General features: G+C 32.0%; 1 protein-coding gene across 3 annotated transcripts in view; it reads left to right on the forward strand.

The window, feature by feature from the left end:
- The first annotated feature begins 2,114 nt into the window (after positions 1–2,114).
- Positions 2,115–24,027, forward strand: part of LOC129745661 (inactive serine protease scarface-like) — a 194,886-nt gene continuing 172,973 nt past the window's right edge. For all 3 annotated transcript variants that reach the window (XM_055738919.1, XM_055738921.1, XM_055738922.1), the window contains exon 1: positions 2,115–2,480. The gene's annotated coding sequence lies outside the window, so the exon portion shown is untranslated. The remainder of the gene's footprint in view (positions 2,481–24,027) is intronic.

Here is a 24,027-nt window from a genome sequence, read left to right on the forward strand (position 1 = left end):
TAATCTTTCTGTTATCAATATTTTAAGTGAAGTACAAAATCCGCATCGCATTCTTAAAATATCAAAAAATTACAAAGACATTTTTTTTGTGTTTATGAATATGAATTTTATATTTTGAACTAAAAATTTAGAAATTCCCACTGTAGCTCTTCTTGTAACTTCGTTCTCAAGTTTGTATAAGAAATGCATTTATAATTCGTTTCTTGAATATTCATTTGAAGATATTATTTTAATTTGAGACACTGAATTTTGATTCTGAAAAAAATCTGATTTCAAGGTTCGACTTGTATTCTTGAACTTTTACATCCGTATCTCCATAAAATTTGAATTTACTTCTTTTGGGTTTTTTCTTTTCAAATTTTGGATTCATATTCTGAAATTTTAATCTTACTGCCCAATTGTTATGAAGGAAATATATATCCTGCTTTCGATGGAGCACATACCAAGATTTGAACGATGAAATAAAAAAAAAATAGTTGCTGAAAGAGTAACTAAATAAATTACGAATCGAATTTTGAAATTCACAGCTGTTATAAGAGTTTTCATTTTTGATTAGTTGGCATTTAAAAAAATGATTCGGATGGCCCCCCCGAGAAAAATTGTCTTGGGCTCCCGATTGCTTAATCCGCCTTTGTGTGACTGGAAGATGGTACAAGCCTCCAAACTTTTAATAGTGTCATATTGACATCCTAGAACGGGGTCAGTTGAATTTGTACATTTTTCTGTTTATTGAAACTTATAATTTTCCGTAAAAATTAGAAAATCAGACAAAATAAAGGCTTATAAGGCCATCAGGATGGACCTCGAAAATCAGACAAATCCTGAAAAATCAGGCACATTGGCAATCCGGCTTGCAAGTGACCATAACTTCGAAGAATCGTTTGAATCTTTCGGAAAGTGCAGTCAAAGGATTTTTTTGCGCGACTGACTGGAGAAAGAATCATTTTGCAACTTTGCAAGATGCTTCTTTCGTAAAGTCGCTCAAAGTCACGCGCTGCTATTATGCAAATACATTCGTGAAAACACCCAGCTAACATGAAATCGTAATAGGAACGATAATCCAAATCGACATTCAAGTCATTTTCAATAACCATCATAAACCATGTTGGTGTTGAGTTATTTCCTATCATTCATTTACGACAAGCCCAAAAAAAGTGGAAGCGGATAGCAAATTTCTACGGACCCCAACAGTCTTATATATCGTTGGATAGATTTATTCTTGACAATTCCAGAGATCAAAGAAACACTTAACAGCAAAACCGATATTTTGGGTGATTAAAGTTGTCACGTTATGGAATTCAGCAATGGCCAAACACGTTCCTTCCGTTGTTTAACGGAATCAACTGTAGAATCTTGACGCGAATGATAACAATCCTTCCAAAACAAATCCGCTTCTCGATATCAACAGTTGCATGCATGAATTTCTCAGAGTTTTGTTTATTTTAAGCTCAGAGATCTGACAAATTTGAGAAAACCGTCTTAATTTCTCGGAGCATTTGGAGAACATTCGTAAGCTGGAGGGTTTAATTCTCTTGCTAGCTCCAGGAGCATGAGTTACATTGGTCGAGGAAACCTGCCTAAAACGTTAGTGCTGATCACTCAGGAGTAAAGAATCACGCATGTCTGGACCTTATCTCTTCTCCCAGCCGGCGCCAAAACGAGAGACTCCAACGGTAGAACCGGTAAGCGACGAACCCGCCGACGATGGTGGTTAATCACGCGAACTGGCTCCAGCTAGCTAGCCAAGTGATTGTGATTTTTTTTTCTCGGTCATAAGATTCGCGGGAGGGTTTGTGCTACCTTTCTGAGAGAAGATCTCACCGGGTCGGCAGCAACGGAAGAAAGCCTGTTGCAGCTGCTGATTTGGGGTGTTTCGTTTGTTTGTTTGTTTCTTCGCGGAGATGAGATGAGATTTTTGCGTGTTTGCTTGCTACTAGCATGTGCTGACAGACTTGCCAGCAGCTGGAGATTCTCGTGCTTGTTGTGCGCGATCGCGCTCGTTGATGGGTTTGAATGGGGCCCAGGTGAATGGCGACGGGTCTGAAGGGAGTAAAAAAGCCGATCGGCTATAAAAGGTGTTGATCTTGGCGACCCGCAGCTCATAGTTGGGGTGATCATTGGCCGAATTTGTGCGCTTCTTGAATTTCGCGAATCCCGCGGAGTGCCTCCGGTTTACTCAATACGGTGTGTTCTATCTAGAATCTTTAATCTCTGATCGGAATTCGCAATCGAGGTCGCGTGTGTGGCCCAGCACTGAAGCGGATATCCGGGTTTAGTGGCGTAATAAACGGTTCCTTGAAAAGCGAAACGACTCACGAAAATTGAGCAAAATCAAGGTGAAAGTGTGATTACGGAAAACGAAAAGTGAAATTCGAAAACGCTTTGCAGTGCAGTGACAAATCAACGTTCTGAGTGGATTCAGAACGAAACCGTGAAGAAATTTGTCTGAAACTCTTAGGAGATCTCAATCACCTACAAAAGTAAGAATCCTGTTTATCGATCTAGTTTATTTGTTTGATAATTATTTGATAAGTGCTTCTCCGTGTGTTCCAAAATTTTCATATTGCTGTTATCTTGATACTTGAAAACCAAAATCGAAAAAAGGACTGTGATTATATAAACCAAAAAAAAAAATATTTGGAAATGCCTTTCAACACCAGCAACAACAACGAAACACAAAAAAAAAACCAACAACCGACTGAAACAAAAAACAAGATTGTGTTTAAATGAGATGCGGGTGACCCAAAAAGTGCCTAGTTTGCACATTTAACCAATATCAGAAAACAGGATTCACACAGCAGAGATTTGCATCAACTTTCCTCCAGCGCCCAGACAGTAGCAGCAATCGTGAGTCAACAAACAACAACTGAAAATGATTCCACGAAAAGTGAATGAGGGTGTTTTAAACATGTGGTTTAATATGAGTTTCAATTACAATTAGTTCATTCAATCAAATATTCTCAAAGCAACAAGAGCTTCTTAAAAACGTCTTTAGAAATCTTCATACTACATTATTATTTTAAAATAGTGATGAAATTGTTTTGGACTTTTATTTCTATCTAAATAGGGTAATTGGTAAATAACATTGGCAAATAAAGTTAAAATTATCTTTTTTCATAAATACTATATTCAAGAGTAGTAAATACAATACATGAATCTAAATTATATTTTGGGGATGTTTTGGGGAGTTCCGTCTGGCATTGTTGCCTAGATTTCATTGAAGAAGCTCGTATTTTGCCCGGATTTATTCACTTTATTTGCCAAATCAAACGATCAATCGAAAAAATTGTCTTTTAAAATTGTTTTATTTATGCGTCCATAACGACATTTTTGAGCAAGTTTTATTAAACTTGATTTAAAATCAGCCGATGAGTTTTGATGAATAAAATATATTTTTTTAAAGTCCGGATTTGTCTCACCCGGATGCTTGCTGAAATTATTCTGGCAACCTTATGCCAACGCTCTTATTAAATGTGCCTATTTTTAAGATTTTGCAATCAATATTGTGCTACAGAAAGTTATTTTAACAGTATTATTTCAAGACATGTAGTGAAAAATTTAATGAACCTTTTAATTATCTATATAGTATTCGTAGAAAAAAATGAATAAGATACTTCAATTTAACGTTTGAAAATAAATAAAATAAGTTAATTATTTTTTCAAATTATTCTCTAGTGTAAATCAACAACCCATGAGATCATTAATCAAGCTAAAATTGACAAAAATATTTTGAAATTTTTAATTTTAAATGTTAAAAAATATTTACTGAACGATTATATTGATCCAAGGTAAAGAGTTGAATAACTAACAGCTGGTTCTTTTTCATAATGACCTTATAAATTTACATTTTTTATTCCTAGAATTCCGTTCTTTTTTTTGGAAATAGGTCAAATAATTGAAAAGTGTTCATAAAACTTTCAAAAAGTTAAAATCGAAGAAAATTTAATGTTGAAATAATGTCTACCAGGACCGAAAGAAGAACCGCCTCATAGAAAGGGGGAGGTGACCTTTTTTCTAGTATAGTTTTGCTCAAACATTCCAAGAATAGAAAAATTAACAGGAATATTTTTTTAATGCTATTTGATTATTCATTATTCAGTTCTTTTACAATACTATTTTTTCATATAAAAATACACTTTTGGGGAACATCCTAAATATTTGAAATTGTAAGCTTGATTCGTAAATGACCTTCTTTAGCAACAAAACAAGAAACTGATTGTTAAAATGTTTGAATTCGTCAAAAATATAGGAAACTTAACTTACTTGATTTGAACATAAATTTAGTTTATTCAAGAAAATCTTCAATTTAAATTTCTTAAAATCAACTCATACTTTGCTCAAATTCAATAAGCAAATTGAGAAAATATAAGATTTTAACTATCGCTGAATACAAATGAAATCTGATTCTTGCAAACTCGATTCAAATTTAAGATTTTATTTTGAAATGTGGCTTTTGAAAAAAATCAATAAGGTTTAAACATACACCAAAAAATATGTGATTACCTTCGATTATTTACGAGGAGAACACATGTTTTTTTTTTTTTAAATCAGAAAATGTGTTACAATACAAATCAAGAGAAATAATTAAAATCATGTAGAAAATGTTTTTAAAATAAAAACAAAGCTTGCAAAATAATCTCAAATTCTACTTTTTACTCAAGACTCTCAGAATCAGAGGGATGAAAATGACAATATCGTCGATTTAAAGATAATTATACTAATCAATTTTTTATATCTTAATCTACTCAGATGTAAAAACTTTAATTAAAAAAAAAATCAACCTCTCAAAACCTCTTACAATTCGAGTTCCTCATTTTGGAAATATAATTTTGATTGTGAAACTCATTTACGTGCTCAGTAAGAACTTTAATTGGAATTGAATTTTGAACCGGAATCCAAAGTTTGAATTTAAGATCTGTTCGCGAATTTGAAAACGATTTCTAAAATGTACGAAAAACGATTTCTTAATTTAAATTCAAGATAAGAATTTAAAATATGAGCCAAGAATTAAAATTTGTTTCAGGGCTCTGAAATATTCTATGATTTTGATTCGGATGTTTTGGGTTTTAATCTGAATTTATTTTTTGAGTAATTTATTGTGTCATCCGAATTGTTAAAATGATTTAAAAAATAATTACGAATAAAATTCCGATTCTGATTTTTCGATTCCAGATCATCATTTTGAAGCTTTTTTATGTTCGAACCTTGCATACGAACTAAGTTCAAGAACTTCGAATCAGAATTTTAAATGAGAAATTCAGGATGGTTTCTTTTTTCATATAAAGATTAAGATTTTATACTCTTGTCTCATTATTGAGAATGCATTTTAGATTCGAAAATCATTTATCAAATTTTGAATGAAATGCATAACCAAATTCAAACGACGATTTCAACACATTCATTTCATCTCTATTTCTAATGATGATAAGAACCGAAAATCAGGAACTCTTAACTGGATTATCCGTAATATGATAAAAGAAATTCAATTGAGATTTTGGTAATAAGGAACCAGAACCTCGTAAATGAGTTTAATATAATTTAAAATTAAATATTGTTTAATGAATTTCTATCAACAAGTGAAATAATTTTGAGAAACTGTAGTAGAATTTTGAATTTAAGATTACTTTTCGAGGTTTTGGCATTCAAGATTGTTTGCCTTATTCAAACTCCTCAATCATAAAAATTTAATGAATAATATAAAATTGTACTTGTTCATTCCTAAAACCCTCCCTCCACTTAGTTCTTACAGCCTTTATGTCTACAATTATGAGCCTTAATTTTCCATGGAAATTGTTTACTTATGAGCTCAGAGATAAATCCAAAGATATTGAAATGCACGCACATTAAAAAAAAACTCTCACACTGAATGCAAAATTTGGTTTTAAAAAATAAAGAAATACAACACTTATTCTTGTTATTTTGAATTTGATTTGATAGTTTTAAAATTTGAAAATTTAAAGATATCTTTCTAAATAAAATTTTTGGATTAGGGTGAAATAATCACATTTTTTTCAACTGTTCATCGAAACCTGGATAAATTTATAAAATTTAGGGTTAAAAGTTCTAAGTTCTTAATGAAAATATTTTTCTGTTTGATATTTATATTGTCACAATCTGTAAAATCAATGCAGTAAATTTTGTTTTTTTTTGCAATTTAAGACAAATTAAAAATTTTTAAATAAAGATTAAAAGCTTGTTTTAATCGTTTCTATTGGCTCATTTAAAATTAATCTAATTTTTTATATAATCAAAAGTTAGAATTTGTTGGTTATCAAATTATTTATCAACTTGCATGGTAATCCATCAATTTAATGCACTGATTTTGCTATATAAACAGGGTTAGCATGAGTTTTCAATAAAAAAACATGTTGGGAAAATCGTTCCATTGGATGGCCTGGACTGTTTAAATAAAAGTTTCCGCAAAAGTTGCTGGAATCAAATTAGCAGATAACACACTTTTGCACATTTTCAAAATTATAGCATATTTTCAATTCTTTTTTTTTTTTTAAATGTTTAATGTTTTATGTTACAGATTTTAAATTCATAATATTCTACTCTATCCTGATTTTAATCCTATAAGATGTTAACGTTCCACAGAGCCTATTCATTTTTTTTTTCGAAAATCTATCATAAAACTGCTCCAGATATTTTGGCTCAAATCACAGAATTCATTTTTATGGCTAGGTTTATGTTTTCGACCGCGAATGATAGTAACTGTAATTTGGCTTGGATGTAGATCTAACAAAGGTGGTTTTTGATATACCCGATGTTTCGACCCGTTTTGTTGGTATTTTTCAAGGAAATTAACTGTCTGTTGTTTTTATCGATTTCGTTTTAGTCCAACGGCTAGGAGTCCATTGATTGCTGCCCGTATATTTCAACGGATTGAACGAAAAAGTTTTTATCCTTATCGCTATGCTCACACTGAGATATGGATGAATTTTTTTTCGTTCCAATCAATGGACTCCTAGCCGTTGGACTAAAACGTAATCGACAAAAACAACATACAGCTGATTCCCATGGAAAAGACCAACAAAACTGGTCGAAACGTTGGGTATTTCAAAAACCATCGTTGTTTAATATATTTTCAAGACCGAAAAAGCCGAATTAAAATTACTTCTAATTTTTTTATTCATTTTGTTTTGTTTTGCAACCATGTAAATCGCTCGTAATTTGGACGTTTTTGGATCGGGCACGCTCTGTAATCAAACTATTTTTGTGCGGATGTGAAGTCCGGTTGCCAGTCTTTAATCAAAAGATTTCCAAACTAAATGTTCCACTTATTGGATGCTTCCTTCCGGAAATGGGTTCACTATTTGTTGTTCAAATCAATAATTTTTTTGTAACAAAGTTTTGTACGCGGACTGTCTTTTTTAATATTTTTTTTATTTATCGCTGTTTTACTCTGCTATGCTATGTATTTTTTTTTTATAATTTGAAAGTTAGACTATGTAACTTTCATTGGTTTCGATAAGATAATCAAAAATGACCATTTTGAGTAGAACAAAGTTTTTTTAGGCACTTTTAGTCGTCGGAAACACCCTCTGGTGATTGTCGCTCACATTAAAAAAATTGATCACGAAACTCAAAAGGGAACTACTTTTTTTTTGGTTTTCAAGTTTAAAATTATAAGAAAAAAACATTCATTGCCTAGTATTGATTTCAATGAAGCAAATTGACTTTGATTAACAATTTCTATTTTTAGCATTTTCCTACGATTCCAATAAAATTTTGTTCGATATTTTCAAACAGATGCCAGAATTTTATAAGGTTCAAAGAAAATATTGCCAACTACCTTAGTTCAGATAAAAGCTAGAAAAGTTCCAAAATGATTAATTTTTGTGATGATCAATGCTTTATTTATGAAAAAACTGTTTTTGTTTCGATTAAAAATTAAATTAGATTCATCTTTAAATGTCTATCTGTCATTTAATTTCAATCTTTAATTGTTCTGTCTAGAATTTTACTTATGACGTTCAAAGTAATGCCATAAAACTAGCTAAAAGCCAATAATTCATCAACGGTGTCTTTTCGTTAAAAAAGATAAATTTTGACATAGATTTTCTCATGATTGCAAAATTTACATTGACTCACATTTTTAAGTCGATACAAAAAAAAAATTATCACACATAACGAGGAAACAAAAATAAAATTAATCCAAGAATCCAATGTTATCTAATCAACACGGTTCGAGATATGTTTCTGCGAAGCGGTCGATCAAATTTTCGCACCTTCGAGAAAATCACTAGGTGCTCCTAAAAACGCTTGGGAGTACCAATAATGGTTAGAAAAAGTCCGCCAAAACCCAGCACAGATTGACACCTTCAGCAGCTTTTCGACTCTGAAATCCTATATCTACCTTTACCTTTTGAAATGAAAAAAAATGCCATCATCATCAGTCATCTCTCAGAAATCAATCCGGGTGTCTGGTGGAAACGGCTTTAGCATGGCGAAAATATCTAAGCCACTAGCACCAGGTGGCCCGAAATCCTAGACAATCTATGTAGAGCCTAGAGAGTGGTAATTTATGCTAATTAAAGCTAGGCAGTTGTGTGGTTTTTGCTGAATCGAGCATAACTCGGGTTCGGAATTTCACTCATCTTCGAATTTCGAGAACATGTGAAATATGTTTTTAGCTCCGTTTATGTAACGAAACGGTGGGCAACATTGTAGTATGAACTTCAAATTGTTCACAAAATTTAGATTTTTAGCTTCTGAATATTAGCTGACTGATTTGTATCACAAATCACATTTTACTTTCGGGAAACCAGGTTAATTTTTCAAAGGGTTCATTTTTTTTTAAGAACTTACGTATTTTGAAACCCGATTTTGCTACGTTATAAGTTGCTTTTAAATTACAAAAATCGGGAACTAAAAACGGAGTATCAAACCAATTCATCTAAAAATTCAAGCTCAAAAGATTCTATGGAATTCAAAGCATTTTTTTTATTTTTTAAGATTTTTTATAAAATGTTATGAAAATCGTTTTTAAGAATTTATCCAAATTTGATATATTATTTGGTTTATTTCACAGTTTCCTTATTATTTTCCAGGTGAAACCATGCTGAAAGTTGTATCATATAATCAGAACCATCATTATGACCAGTCAACGTTATTTACTAGCTATGTGGAAATCACATTTGAGATTAGTAGCAATCATTTCAATGGTTTTTTTTCAAAATTTTGTAGGAATTTGATGTAGAAAATCGTTCTGTTCTTCAATCCAGAAAATTAAAAAAATAAACATTAATCAACTAAACCCAACTGTAAATAAAAATAAATAGGAAAAAACTAATAACATATAAGTGTAACAATTCAGTTGCAAATTGCAAGTAAAACACTTAAAATTCAAAAAACACTCGAAATATTCAAAATTAGAATAAAATAAAAAAAAATTACTTCAAATTTTTTATTTTTTTTTAATATTTGAAGATACCATCTTTCAAACCAAAGGCAATTTGAAGAAAAGAACCCGTTACGTTTTGATTAATTATCAAAAATTGATTTTTAAGTGTTTTTTCAACCCTGTTTTAGCTGTTCACAAAATGTCCGTTTCGAGGAAATGCGCCTGTAGTTTGTTGCCGTTCCAATGGCCACAAATATTGACCGGCATTGGTCACATTATAATCTTTGTATAGATAACACAAGGCATCACAATTAACATTTTTTCGAGGTGCACAGAGTTAAAAAACTGTTTAGACTAATTTAGGGACACTGATTCCAAATATGCAATTTGTTTTTTATCTGGCAGCTCTTGTTTTCGAAAAAAAACTTTGGAAAATGGGTAAAAAATCATTTAATCAATTTTTGCACTATTTTGGCAAAACTGTAGAAGACTACGATGATTTTAAAATTTGGTGTTTAATCCAATGATCAATTTTCCCGAACATCCCCTGTAATTTTGACTTTTGACAAAATAAGTTATAAAAGTTTTGTTATTGTTTATTTTTCCAAATTTTGCAAATAAAAAACGGCAATTGTGATGAAATTCTTAAGAAATTTAAACCCAAATTGAATCCTCGATAATTCTTAAATGATAAGAACAATCATTTTGCAATCTTCAACAAAGTTATTGAATGAATTAAAATTTTTAATTTAAAATACTAGGAGACTTTCTTAAGTGATGTCAGAAATAGTTGAAATGTTATTTTTTAAGTATATGAAAGTTGTAGAATTTTTTTTTAATGCTATATATCTCATAATCTAGAATATCTAGACAAAATCTGAATCCTTGATTAAATGGAGGATATTAAATAAGCTGCAATCGTTGGCGTAGGAAATGGCCTTCAAATCTCTTAAGCCAACGGTCATGAGATCGGATCCCGTTCACGGCATACACAGTAAACTTTCTGTGGGTTGGTAGTTTTAGCATTTGTTAGATGCTAGCCATCATATTCAGTTATACGCTAAGAGTTAAATAAAGGAATCTATTCAAGGAAACAGCAAATTTAATTAAGATCCTGTAAGTAGATATTTGTGTTTGTTAAAAAAATAGATTTCAAATCAGTATTTGTTTTTCATGTAGATTTGTTGCTTCATCAGTTATCAATGATCGATTTTACTCAAAATCGATAGATTTCAAAAAACTTTCACGCCAAATCACTAAAACAAGAGCTGATAGACAACATCTGGCACATGATTCATATTTAGGACGCCTCTCAATATTTCAAAATAAAGTAGATTTGATTAACCATCTGTAGTTGATTCCGAATTTTTAAAAAAATGGCAAAAAAACAATTCTATTTTCAATTGCCTATAATATCTGAAAGCTTTGAAAAATTTAAGCTTTTCTTCGATTTTTTGGACTTGTCAAAAATACATCTATCCCACGATGTAAAAATAGATGGAGAGTGATCAACATTTTAGGCACTATCCCGGATTTTGCGGTAGAATAAAATCTTACTTTATAAAAAATTTGAATATTGATTAAGATGCTTGAATCTGCCCTTTGAGTTATACAGATCTGAATAACTATGGAAGGTTTAACAGATCAGATTATTTCAAGCGAGGTTTTAAAAAAGAAATTTTATAAATATTTATATCTATGTTCCTGAGTTTTGGCCCCAAAAATGAATTCGGTGAAACACTTTCAATAAACTCGAAATTATTGTTCAAAAGCAGCTTATTTGATCCTTACTACCATTTTCTTGAAAATAATAAAAAAATAAAACGACATTTGAAGATCGAAAAATTTTGAGCAAGTCTTATATTCAAACTTTTACTCCAATTATTTTGATCAAACATGAACTTCAATATTTTGTACAAGTAGACATCAAACTATATTATGTTATTTTCATTTGAAATCAATTCAGTTTCATGAGAAATAAGGAAAGTCATACCAGAGGACAGAAAATCAGAAGAAAATCATCAGCTTTTAGGATACGAAACTGGCGTTTGATTTTGTGCATGAATTCTTGATCTGGTGATAAAGCATTTTAAGAATATTACATTTTATTGGTTTCGAGTGTAATCAATCAATGTTCTTGATGAATTTTAACAATTTTCAAAAAATTAAACTTCAATTTTTGAGTAACTGTAGGATGTGTTTTTCAATTTTAACTATGGCTGATTCTGATTAGTTTCGGCTGAAATACGTGTAGACTAACGGTTTTAGTCCAACAAAGATTTATGAATCTTTACTTTCAAATTCTTCAGAAATGTCATATTTTGGTTAAGGTTTTATTTTGGTGAACTGTTTTTTGTTTATACTATTTTTGCTAAAACAATGCATGAATTTAAAATAAAAATATATGAAATATTTTTTTACCTAAGCTTTTTTTTTCAATATATAAAAACTTGTGAAAATACATCCTTAAATGTTTCGAAAGGTAAGCTAGATTTGTTAAAGGAATCCTTTAGTAACAAATAAAGAAACTTACTTTCATTGTTTGTTCTTAAATCTGGTCAGTTCAGCTTATTTTATTTGAATATAGAATAATTTTTCAAATGAAAGCTTTCAATTTCTTAAAAAAATCTTATTCTATGCTCAAATCAAATGAGCTAAATCTATCAAACTCTTGAGCGAACTCCAAGATTTCAACCATTAGTGAAAATAAATCAGAGATTTAAAAGAAAAATGTGTGAAGAGTGAAATTTTGCGGTTCAAACCTAACTCTTGGAATCTCGATCCAAATTCAAGGTTTCAGTTTGAAATTTTGCTCTTGATAAAACTGCCATATTAATTTTACAAAATATAAAAAAAAATTACTTCTTTTTTTCTAACGGGGATATTACATGTCTCTTTTTCCGAATATTTTTCATTAATCCCATTATAAAAATCCTGTGAATGTTTGTTTTCTGCAATAAAAACTGACTGACGTTTAACATTCAGAATTATTAATCTTCGACCTATTGCAATTTGAACTCCTCAACGAAAAAGTTATCTTGATAAATTTAACTCTTTAAAAAGCTGAATCTGAATTTTGAATATTTATTCTTGATCTGAATTTTGAACCTCTATTCAAAATTTAAATTTGGGAATTGTTTCCGAATTCCAATTTTATTACTTATTTATTTTTCGACCGGGAGTAATTTATAGGTTATGATCGTCTTTTGGTCTTCGGTCAAGAATTACTACACCTTTTATGTGCTCTTCATCTAACGTTTCGGATTATTATTTATTCTTTTCAGGGTAGTATCGAACATTGATAAACTCTATACAAGCGCATCTTCTTTGGACTTAAGCACGATTGTTCGATTCCTTGAAAAATAATAAATAATAATTCGAAACGTTGGATGAAGAGCACATAAAAAGTGTTGTTATTCTTGACCAAAAGACCGGAAGCCGAACATAACCAATAAATGTTATTTCTAAAATATACAAAAAAAAATTGAATTTATATTCCTGTTTAGAAATTCAATATGAGTTAAGGATTTAAATTTGCTTCAGAGCACTCATTCATCAATCAAGTAATTTAGTTTTTTTTTGGGTTGGTTTTCCATCTGAATTCGTCATATAAGTTTTTTTTATTCAACATGCAAATCTGAATTAAAATATGAATTTCGAATGATGAATCTTATTCGGAATTTTCAATTTATTTTGAACTTAAATTCTGATTGAATTCTACATTTGAATTAAGTTTGGGAACTTCAAATCTGAATGTGAAACAAAAACTCAGGATTTTTATTCTTCGCATTCGGAAAATAATTATTTCAATGCATATCAGTTTAACAGGTCGTGGACAAATTTTGATTTAAACGAAAACCCAAATTTAAATATTTGCGTTAAATCACTCTTTTAATTCTATTCTCAAATGATGAGGCGAGTCGAAAATCAATCTTTTAAAAGAAACAGAATGCGAATTATGAAAACAGAAATACAATTTAAATTTTGATAATAGAACCTTTGAAATGGGTTTAATCATTTTTTTTAAATTTCTTATTCAGAAATGAATTTCTATCAACAAGTGTGAAAGTTTTTTTTAAATCTAAGGCAGAACTCTGAACCTGGGAATATTTTTTAAGGAATTGACATCAGTTTTCCACAATAATAACTGACTGACGTTCAACATTCAGAATTATGAATCTGCGATCTCTTGCAGTTTAAATTCCTCAACGAAAAAGTGCTCTTGATAATTTTAACTCATTTGTGAGCAGGATCTGAATTTTGATTACTAATTCTGTATCTGAGTTGTGAGCACCTAAATTCAAAATTTGAATATGGGAGCTGTTTCCTAGTTTCAATATTGTTTCTGGAATCTCAAAAAAAAAAAAAAAATATTTCTGAATTTAGATTCTGGATTAGAAATTCAATATGAGCCTAGAATTGAAATTTGTTTCAGAGCCCTTAATTATCAATCTAGTATTTTTATTTTGATATTTTGGGTTGGGTTTCAATCAAAGTTCGTTATAGAATTATTTTGATTTAAATCCAACATGCGAATCTTAATTAAAATTAAATTCATATTTTAATTTGATTGATGAATCTTATTCTGAGTTTTCAATTCTGGAACGTTATTTTGAAGTTTAATTGAGATTGAATTCTGTATGAGAATTGAGTTTAGTTTGATCTACTTCAAAATTTATTATTCTGAAATGAATTTATAACAAGTGAGAAAGATGTGCAAAACTGTAGCAGAATTCTGAAACTGGGAACAATTTTCATAGTACATATTGCCATGAGTTCTGAGTCAAGATTATTACTCTTGAATAAACTTACTCAATTATCAAAATTCGGTTCTAAATTTTGAGTGTGGAGAGTAGAACACCTCGCTTACTTTTCCTGGACCCTCATGGGGGGTAGTTTAACCTCCAAAACCCCCCTCCCTGTTCCCGCGGTCATGTTTTAAAAATCAGAAATCTTCTGATTTATGTTTTCAAAGAAAGTTACCTATGGTAACAAAATTTACATTTTTACGAGGAGCAAAGAGTTTTAAAACTGATTTTGATTTATTCTGGGGCGCTGAGGGGTTTTAAAAATAGGCAAAAATACAATCCAAATTTATATTCACAACGCTAACAAAATGGCAGAATATTACAATGATTGTTAAAATAACTGTTTTGAATCTACCATCAAGATTTTCGAAAACCACGAGGTATTTTGACTTTAAAGAATGAAAAAAATACAGAAGTTTCTTTCTGTTTACCTTCATTCCTTTTAGTAAAATTAAGGAGTTTTTACTAAAAAAAAAATTTTTTATTTCAAACCAAACGGAATCTGAGACAATTTTCCGAAAAAAGCACATACATTTGGTTGTATTCAACTAAGCTGTAAAACGGATCAAATTTTTTTCTTAAATTAAGCACACAAAATCGTTTTTAGTGGTGTCAGGAATAGTTCTTTCTGTTTCTTGTTGTTAAACTTACGGTTTTTCGGGTCCTCCAGAGGAAAACGTTCTTCCGGATCAATGTGGTACAAAGAAGGTGATGAACAAACCCGCACACTATTACAGAACTCGTTATTCAAAAAGTAAAAAGTTAAACAAAGCCTATATTACTTGCCAGGATGTTTATGTATCCTAGGCGAGAATCGTAAACAGCAGTTAGGGCTTGTGATATAGCTCAGTTGGCAAGTCTGTTGTCTCCTGAGCCGATGTCCGCGAGTTCGAGCCCAAGAGTAAACATCGAACACAGTTGTACCGGATAGTTTTTCAATAACGATCCGCCAACTGCAACGTTGATAAAGTCACGAATGTCATAAAGATGGTAAAACGACTATAATCGAAACAAAAAAAAAAAAAAGTAAACAGCAGTTGGAAATGATTTTTTTCTCTAGTTTTCGCTGTTGGTTGTTTGTTTGAAAATGCAACTGACGTCACGAATTGTTACTAACACTTAGCACGGGATTTCTATCGCCACCTGAGATATGTATACAGGTTGCTTCCGGATCAGCAGAAGAAATCTGCTACTGAGTCGGCGAAACCAAATCATAGTTTGTTTTGTTTCATGACATGCTTTGGGCAATAAGGCATTTCCCCACTTGTCAGACGAACAGCTGATTTCTCATGTTTACATTTTCGCGGCATATCGTGATAGGATAAACATAACAACAACATTACGCATGTTCAATGACCAGATAGTAACGAAATAAAATTGGCAATGTAATCGTAGTGATTTTGCAAGCACACCTTGTTGAGGAGAATATAAATTCTTTATTTAAGTATTTGTAAATTTATAACAAGTTAAGACATGAAGGTATGCTGATACTTTTAATTAAAGAAGTTTTTAAAAGAAAGCATTGAACAGTGCTTATCATCAAATATTAAAATGACGACCAGTTGGTGTTTACATTTTTCGAAACAAAAACAAAAAGCTACCCTACCACAATCTGTCTCAGGAAATACTCTATTCTCAATTGATGATTGCCAATTAACAATAGAATGGTGATGATGATGACAGTATAAATATTTACATCATCACACGGTTAACCGAGACTACTCAAATTAGGATCGTGTTAACACAACAGTGTTGCCAGAAGTTCTGGGTAGAAGTATCATTTTACTCATTGAGAAATGAGTACTTTTCCGATCTGGGAATCCAAGTGTGAATAGTGACAAATAAGTTATCGCTAATGATACAAGTAACATTGTAACCAATAGACGAAGAATGAAAATAAAAATTATCTCCTTTCTACCACTGAAACCTGCGTTGAATCTTCCATTTTCTACACTAGTTAATTCTATTAAATGGTTGAATTTAAATTTTTAAACCTGGTTTCCCCTTAACTGACCAAACAATTTTATTCTTGGGTGTGAGATCCTCTTATAAAATTTTTCTTAGTTCACTCAAAACCTGATAGTCTAACCTTACGTTGAAAGATTCTCATCGGTCTTTCCTTCGCCTCCTCGAATGTGTAATAGTGTAACTACGAACTAATTGAATTCCCCTTTTGAAGAGGCCGTGCAGCTCTTTTGACCTTATCTTTTAGGTTCGTTGGTACAAACGAATCCAGACGGTTTACATCTGTCCAAAAGCATCAAACTCACACGGTCTGACCGATTTTGTAACAAAACCGCAGATACAAAACAAAAATAAGCCCTCTTGGCCTAGGAGATGTTCTTTAACACCAACTACACCCACCAACGAAGACGACGAAGACGAGGGCTTAATGTTTTCGCGCTAGTGAATATGCCAAAAGGTACACAGACCGGCTGGCTGATTAAGACCAGGTCAAGCCGAGATTTGAAGATGGTGCGGATTAGCGCGGACATTTTGTTTTTAGTAGGTAACTACTCCCTCTTGTTGTAAGCAAAACGAAACTCAGACCCATGCAGGATTGCCTAATGTGGAGGTCTGTAGAATCTTGCGGTCTTCGGCAACCTCCCATAGAATCGTGAGAAACGATTTAATTAGTTATGACGACGACACAGAAAGGAGACGGCACACTCTTCGGAGTCAACATCAATTTTCGTTTGTCGTTACCTTCTGTCACTTTGAACCAGACTGGGTTGTTGTAATAACGCCGTCGCACCACGAGTGACGATGCCCTTTCGAATCGGACTTAAAATATGAATCGATGTCATTTGAATGACCCGAGCGAGCGATGATGGCAAAACAGCTGATCCATTTTGTGCACCTCCATCAGTCAGTCAGTCAGTCGGTCAATGCAATGGAGTAAAGCCGTTGGCGCTGAGCTGCCTTGGATGTAATTAATACGCTCAAAATATCAGATCGCTATAAATCACGCGCCTCGTCGCCGAGATAGTCGCCGAATATTTAGGAGTAGCGGAACTTGTTTCGGGGTGCCGAAATCGGTTTGCCAAAATAAAAAAAAATGGTTTTTGCTCGGAGCTGCCGGTGGTCATAAATGGAAATCTAGGTGCGCCAATCGAAATCAGTAAGATTTTAATTTGAGCAAAAAAAGTCATTGATCAAATGGATAGACTTGCAAAAAAAGGCACCAGGCTTAGACTGTGAGTCATGTGATAGACAAACCACCTCCTTAGAAACATTACAATATTTTATGTGTAACATGAAATGAAGAGTCCTTATACAGATTTTTTGGATTATTTTATTTTATTTTTGTTTCGATACGATGGAATGTAAGAAACATTTATGGAATCGGAAAATTACTATCTGAGGGAAAAAAGACTCAATCTGACACTATAATGGTCGTTTGATAAAAATGCTTTTTAGGCTAAGAATGCAAAACATTTTTCAGCACCTATACGAGCCGGACAAATCCGGGCTATTTTATCTAAACACCTGGCAAAATCCAGGCATTTGATTGCAAAATTTTCAACTAAAGAGCCGGACAGTATCCCGGAAAATTTGGTCAAAACCAAGAAATTACTCAACAATATTAAGAGAAAAAAAACTTTTATCAATTTTTTTTTCAGCGAAACTTATCAGCAGATTTTAAATCGTTTTTAAGGCTTCCATAAAACATTTTATGATTATTTCTATAAAACTATATTTTTTTGTTTTTGGTCAATTTGGCAAATAAGGTGAATAAATCCGGGCACAATCCGGGCTTTCATCAATGGATCTGGGCAACCGGGTGACATTTTTTTTTTCTTATCACATTTTTGCTTGAACAATGCATATATAAGGATAATTAAAAAAAAATAAAGGTTCGATACTAAGGTTGTCAGAATTTTTTCAGCACCTTTACGGGCCCGATAAATCCTGGCAATTTTATCTAAAAACCTGGCAAAACCATGGCATTTGTTTCGGAATTGTAGACCAAAAATCTGGGCAATATCCGGGCATATTTGTTCAAACCCAAGGAAATACTCCACAATAATCCAGAAAATAAAACTTAAAATATTTTTTTTTATTAGAACTCATCAGTTTATTTAATATTGTATCTTAGGCTCAATTAAAATCATCTTAGATTATTTTTATAAAAATTGCTCAAAAAATTTCGATCGGGACGCATAAATATGAAAAATATGCAACACAAGTGTTTTTTTATTGTTTGATTTGGCAAATAAAGTGAATAAATCCGGGAAAAATCCGGGCTGTTTTCAATGAAATCCGGGCAACCGAGCCGGAGCGGACTTTTCCCAAAACCTGGCAATCTGGCAACCTTATTCTTTATAACTATTCAGGTTTAAGTAACTTTACATTAATAGTAGGGTATTTATATTAATTTCTATTCTATCTATATTAAGCCAAATTTGAATACCGTAAACTGGGGTAAGATTGATAATTTTTTTCAAATTTTTTCGATAATTTTTTCTGTTGAGGGGAATGTGGCATGTTTCATATTTTTAAAACAAGTTAAAATCCTTATGAACTTAAAACTCTTATGAACGTAAAACATATTTGCAGAAATTTATTAGACTACTTTAAATATGATTTAAAAATCGATTTCGACTCTGTTTTGAATTGGATGCTTTCGGGTAACATTGATCAGTCTACAACTACAACTACAAAAAAACTTTCCATTTACTAAGGAAAAAAGTTGAACTCTCACATAAATCAACCCGTTTGCTTCTAGACGCTTTGATTTCATCAGGAAGGGTGTTTGTTAGCAAGCCTTTCGAAAACATTTTTACTTACATTTGAAATTTTCAAAATCAAACCAAGTTTTTTCCAATTTGAAACTCAACTTAAAGGTTCTCAAACGTAGAATTTTTTTTTTGAAATATTTTAACTTTAGACTTCGTTATTGATGATTATCTGGAAAAACATCATGTTGATCAAATTTACTCCGTTTTGAGGTAATGCCTTTGGAACCTGAGTTCGAAATCTGAATTCCAAATTTGAATTTGATTTTCGAATCTAAATTCTAGATAATAATTCTTACTAAATATAAGCCAAAAGGCGAAATTCTCAGCAAGACATCATTCACTCGAATTCTGAATTGCTGGCTTTCGATGTGAATTTTTTCTTCAGTTATGTATTCGATTTGTGAATCTAGAAGAAAATTGCGAATTATGAAACTGTTTCAGATACTTTATTTCTGGATCACCATTATGAAACTTCCTTTACATCCAATTATGCATAAGAATGAAAAGAAAAAAATTGTAATCTTAAAAATGGTTTATAATATTAAGTTTTTCCTTTGCAAATTCCGAAAGGATTAGTTTCGAACATAAAAATCTGAAATCCAAAACCGAGATCCGAATCAGGATTTTTTTCTCAATGATTATCCAAAAATAGGTTCAGTAACAATTTACTGAATACAGAATCCTTATCACAGACATCGAATTTAAAAGTTTTTAAGTAGATTTGAAACCACAAAATCCTCAATTATTCTAGTATAAGCTTTCTAGATATTTTTTTTCAAGTATACGGGTCATGCAAATCCGGGATATTTTCTCCAATATCCGCCAATATCAAAATTATGAAATAAAAATCATCAAGAAAAACACTTGACTTTTGTTTGTCGAAATATATCAGTCAATTATACATCATATTTAAAGCTTTCAAAAAAGTCGTTCACATTGATTTTGATAAAATCTATTCAACATATTTCAAAATTCATCATTATTAACTCAACCACAGATGAACAGATGTACAAGCTAAGCCTTGAAAAGTTTGTCCCAACGACAGTTTTGAAACAATTTTATGGTTTTTGGTTGAGCCACCAGGTCTCCAAGGACACCGGAGAACTGTCAAGAAGAAAGTGCAATGTAAACAAAACAAAATAGCAAACTATAAGTCAGTTATGAAAAGGTCGTATTACGTTTTAACGAGTTTCGAGCAAATTGATGTTGAAGATTCTTAAGGGGGGTTAGGGTCTAACGGGTATAAAAAAACACCATTTTCACGATTTTTTTCTAGAGCTATCGTTCGAACAAATGTATTCAAATTTTTTGCATTATACAAAGCATTGTTAAAAGAACATTTAGTAATTTTTTCGTAGAAAAATATTGAAAAATGAGCCGGTGACGGAGCATTTTCGAGGATGCCTTTTAGAAAACAGGATTTGCGGTGGACACTGTTTCTCAGCACAGAATCATCTGAAGTCAAAAAATCAGAGCAAAATATGTTTAATAGATGTTTTTCTGGACCCCAACGTTTTTGTTTAACTTAAAAATATTTTTATGAAATTTTTGTGGCTGTTTGAAGTAAAAACTACGATTTTTCACTTAAAAATCCGCCATTTTTCACCTCTAAAATCTCCCCAAAGTAAAAAAATCAAAAAAGAAAAACGTTGGGGTCTGGTATTTTATATGTAGAAAATATGTTCCATATTTGAAAAGAATCGGATAAGTAGTTTTCAAATGGCGATGTCCACGGACTTTAAAAATGTGCTTTCGAGAAAAACGCGTTTGAAGTTTCTGCTCTTGCTTTCTTGCAGTATTAGATAGGAGGAGATAAAGGCCTATAACTTCTACAGTTTTGCTTCAATTGACTTGAAAATTTGACACAACATTCTTGAAATGTTTTACAATAAGAAAATAAAAAAATAAAAAAATCGGTTTTTTGAAAGTGTTAGACCCTACCCCCCCCCCTTAAGACATTTATGATTTGCGTTATCAAAATATTTAGCTTAAAGCGCTTTTTTTTTCAGCTGCTTCAAACAAGCATGAAGCACTTTATAGAAACAGGATTTTACATTGGTTTCTGAAATTTTATAATTCAAGCATGTTCATCTGTTTGTTATTTCGTCAGTCTCTCTAGTGAAAAAAATTTGATGATGCTGTATTTCTCAGCTTCAAGTCATTCATGGTTCATTAAATAATAAAGAGCAATTCATCTTATTGTATTTAAATTAATTGATTTATGAGTTTAAATACCATTGCGCCCATACGAAAAATTCTTACCATCAGAAGAGCTATCTAGAAACAGTGCCATCTATTGCGCCGTTCAAAAGTTACAAAACAAGTTATAGATGGCACTGTTTTTCGTCATTTTTCACGGCTTCTTTGAAAGAGAGCGCTGGAAATTTCACACAAGATTTTTTGTTCGAGCTTGTACATCTGTTCATATGTGACTCAACTTGAATATTTGTTTGATTTTGCAAATAAAGTCTCAAAATTCGGGCAAGATCTGGGCGATTTGGCAAATTGGGATTCGATATTAGGGACAAAAGCTTCAATCCAAATATCTTTGTTGTAGTCAACAGTTTTGTCTATTTTACAATATAGTTTTCCTTTTTCCAAGAGTCACTTCTTCAATCTTAAAAGGTAAAACTGATAGAATAAAACTAATTCTTTTTAAATTAAGCGCTCAATAATTAGTCAACATGAGTTTCTAACTTGTTGGTGCTTAGAATGTAAAATATGTAAGATATTTGCAGAGAAAACATTCTCGAGAGAAATTCAATCGAAGTCCCTAGAGTACTTTTAAAGTACTCAACCCAAATTTTTAAAGTTGCATACAAAGAGTCATGAATTCAAATCGTTTCCATCATTACATAAATAACTAAAGTGTGGTGATCAAAGCCAAACAAATAAATAACTAAAAAAAACACCTTACAAAAAGGTATATAAGTAATATTTTGTATTAATTTGAACTTGTTTAAATGTATAATGTTGAGTGTAATTTGAAACTCCGAACAACTTTCTAAGTAAATGTTTGAAATTTTAATTGATCATATTTTTAAGCCTTGCTACATTTTAACTTTTGTTCTGATTGTCTTTTATTTAAACAATTTACGTTGTCTTGTGACGTTTGTTGTGAAGTGTGATCGATGCCAAAATATTTATTAAATTGGGAATAATCGCTACTAAAGCTTGAATTGATAGAGTAAATTTTACAACAAATGGGAATTCAGTTACAGTTCGGACGTCAAAGTGAACAGTCGCTCTTGGACTCTGAGTCGTGAGTTTTTGATTATTGTATAGCTCAGCTAGTGTGACCTTCAAAAGAACAATAGATAAGTGATTATATCGGAATTGTGAAACTTTCTTTAAATGGAAGAGGCACGAACCAATACCATGCGTATTCTTTTCGGTCCGCGGGAAAAGGGAGCCAACAGAGCTGGAAATGTTTCAGTTCATGCAAATTAAGTTGCATTTGGAACCGGAGACATTGTTGGCTATGTACAAGGAGCCAAAGGAGTTAAGCGTTTTTGTTAAATTCAACTCAGCGAATACTTTGAAAAATGTGCTTCTGCGATTGCCAGAAACGATGGAATTTTCTTACAGCAACAACGAGAACGCTCAGGTTTCTATCTCAGCCGATACCACAGTGTTTAAATACGTACGTATCTTCAACCTCCCACCTGAGATTGAAGATAAGGAGATCTCGGAGGTTTTGAGTAAGTTTGGATCCATTCAACGTATGGTTCGTGAGCGATATTCCGCAGAAACTGGATACCCCATCTGGACTAGCGTGAGAGGAGTGCACATGGCAGTCAAAAAAGAAATTCCATCATCGATTCACATACGAAACTTTCAAGCACGGATATTTTACGATGGTTTGGTTCAAAAATGTTTCGTTTGCGGTAGTATTCAACATTTGAAAATTAATTGCCCCAAGCGTGTCAGCGTGGATCAACGACTTCAACAACATGGCGAGCCATCTTATAGCATGGTTACGGAACAGGGTCAGACTGAGTCCATCCGGTGCTGGTTAGCTCGAGATCGAAAAAAAACTACGAACGGTGAAACAACCCACACAGTTGAGTCTATTGAAAAGAGGGTGACTCAGGCGCCGAAAACTTCGACGGATAATTCTAAAGCTGCAATCATCGAAAAAGCTCCGAACCCGACGAAACAGTCGGAGCTTTCGGGAGCAACTACAGTACCGGATATCGTTACAGATCAAAAAGATGGCGAGGCAAGTACAGTTGATGAAGATGGATTCCAAACAGTGAAAGAACGACGAAAACGAGGCCGAAAAGCTGCTTGCGAAGTCGAGACGTCAGATGGATCTACCGCGGAATCGGATCAAGGCGCAAAAGGTGGAACGTGTGCGGGAACAACATTATCTCAAAGCGTTTTAACGAGAGGAAGAACGAAGCAAATTAAAATGAATGGAAATAAAATAAGATCAAAATCGTGTTCAAAATCAATATCTTTAATGGAACAAATGCGGCTCAGGAAATAAACTAACGAAGTGAAATGTAACTAAAATAGATTAACCTAAAATAATGTAAAAGGAAGTGTTATTTTTTTTTTTCAAACAAAATAAATTGTAAGAAATTGGAGATGCACAAAAAAAAAAAAAAAATAACAATAGAAATTAGAAATAAAAAGCTGTTTTGAAATCCTAGTTCCAACTCGGATGAGCATTTCATTCAAAATTTAATTCGTCCTTTTCGAAACTCATACGCATTTTCAATAATAGGGTAATAATTTTCCAAATATACTCCAAAAAGAAAAAAAAAAAAAAAAAGAAGCTTAATTCTTACAAAAGCAGTTCTCTAAACATGCTTATTCCCATGTTACTTATGAAACTGAAAATTACTTGTCGTTGTCGCTTATAAACATTGTGCAATATCATTGATGCTGCTGAGTTCATAAGACATATGTAGGGGGATGAATTCTAGAGAAGAATGACACTGAAATGTGCAATTCCCTTCAAAAAATATCATCGGACTCCAAGAGTATGTCCAATGTTCATTCATCTTAGCTCTGAAAAGTCCCATGAAATCGATGTTCGTGTTAATAAAAAAATATTCCAGAGCTAATGCCAAACTCCTCAATTTGCGAGAGATGTTTTTTTTTAATCTAAAAAAAAATATAA

Source organism: Uranotaenia lowii, chromosome 2 (assembly GCF_029784155.1).
Source record: "Uranotaenia lowii strain MFRU-FL chromosome 2, ASM2978415v1, whole genome shotgun sequence".
In the NCBI taxonomy this organism is placed as follows: domain Eukaryota; kingdom Metazoa; phylum Arthropoda; class Insecta; order Diptera; family Culicidae; genus Uranotaenia; species Uranotaenia lowii.